The sequence below is a fragment of the Octopus bimaculoides genome, chromosome 6 (assembly GCF_001194135.2).
Source record: "Octopus bimaculoides isolate UCB-OBI-ISO-001 chromosome 6, ASM119413v2, whole genome shotgun sequence".
Classification (NCBI taxonomy): domain Eukaryota; kingdom Metazoa; phylum Mollusca; class Cephalopoda; order Octopoda; family Octopodidae; genus Octopus; species Octopus bimaculoides.
This window is the reverse complement of record NC_068986.1, coordinates 61,653,103-61,654,411: the sequence shown is the minus strand read 5'-3', so window position 1 is coordinate 61,654,411 and position 1,309 is coordinate 61,653,103. Positions and strand designations below refer to the sequence as shown.

Genomic DNA, 1,309 nt, shown 5'->3' with positions numbered 1-1,309 from the left:
CGAACTCAAAAAAGGAGATATGGTGACGAATGGAAAAACAGGACTCCTTTTATTTTAAACGCGTCACACAGTCGAACACAAAATATATATCAATGATGATATACAAATATGTTATACTACGATAACATATGGCCAGTAAAAGGAAGACGATAGAAGACAACCGATAGAAGATGTATAACAGAATTATTTATTGTGACATTAAAGATGTATGTCTGTGTGTGAGTGTGAATGCGACATATAAAAACATAATAAAAGACAGGCCGTCGTACAAAGAAAAGAGTGTATGTGAGTGATACATGTATGTGTATGTGAGATATTACAGCAGATAGAAAGGGAGTCAGTAACACGTGAGCATTTATACCAGTTCTTGAGTACACAATTGGAAGAGTCTGTACGTGAAAGAAGTTGAGGCTGTGTGTGGCAGAGCTGATCACTAGTTGTGATATTGGCTTCCATGCCGGGCTCTTGAGGACAGACGTTCATCGCTGGCTGAATTCTCTTGTCTATTATTAATCGTGGTGAATATGAAACACCTAACAGAATCGAAGAGAGAGAGAGATGTGCCGCGGTGGTTTGGATTGGTGTACATAGAAAGTCGTGTTGACGCTGGTGGCGATTGATGCTGGTTAGTAGTCGTAGAATCGTGTTGCTGATGTGGCGACAGCGGTGGTAATCTTGGCTGGACGAAGCTGTTGATGGAGTCGCTGGAATTGCTGCTTCTGCTGTGTGTGGTACATGGAACAGGTCTCTGAGAGATCTGAAACGAGACAAATTTGCTGGGTATGATTTGGTCTATTTATAGCGAATCATCGGCTCCCGAAGGCTACTCTATCACGTGACCTTATTAGGGGCCATGATTGGTCAGTTTGCGTTCTGGCGGGAAAGGTTCGAAGAATTTGCCGCTTCAAATAATAATCAGTCACGTGATGCCAGGCAAATGTGTTTTCTACTACGGCTGATCTTGAATATATTTATAACGGCAAGAGAACATGGCTTCTTTGTGTATAATGGCGATCGAGGTGTTAGTTTCACTACATATATATATATTATCATCATTACTTAAAGGTCACAATATATATGTTAAAGCGCTACTAATAGTTTCATATGTTGAGAGAAACTCAAACAGTCTTCAGGTGCAAACCACATATGAAACTTTAACATATGTATTGTGATCTTTAAATATAATATTTTTCTCTCGTCAGATGGCGTACTTTTTTTGTTGAATTTCCTTTCACGGATCGGTACATTATATATATATATATATATATATATATATAGAGAGAGAGAGAGAGAGAGAGAGAGAGAGAGA

General features: G+C 39.0%; 1 long non-coding RNA gene across 1 annotated transcript in view; it reads right to left on the bottom strand.

Annotated features, from left to right (window-relative positions):
- Window positions 1-166: 166 nt before the first annotated feature.
- The window catches only part of LOC128248142 (uncharacterized), a 3,255-nt gene continuing 2,112 nt past the window's right edge, over window positions 167-1,309 (bottom strand). Inside the window, exon 2 of the long non-coding RNA XR_008264426.1 lies at window positions 167-757. This is a non-coding gene — a long non-coding RNA (uncharacterized LOC128248142). The remainder of the gene's footprint in view (window positions 758-1,309) is intronic.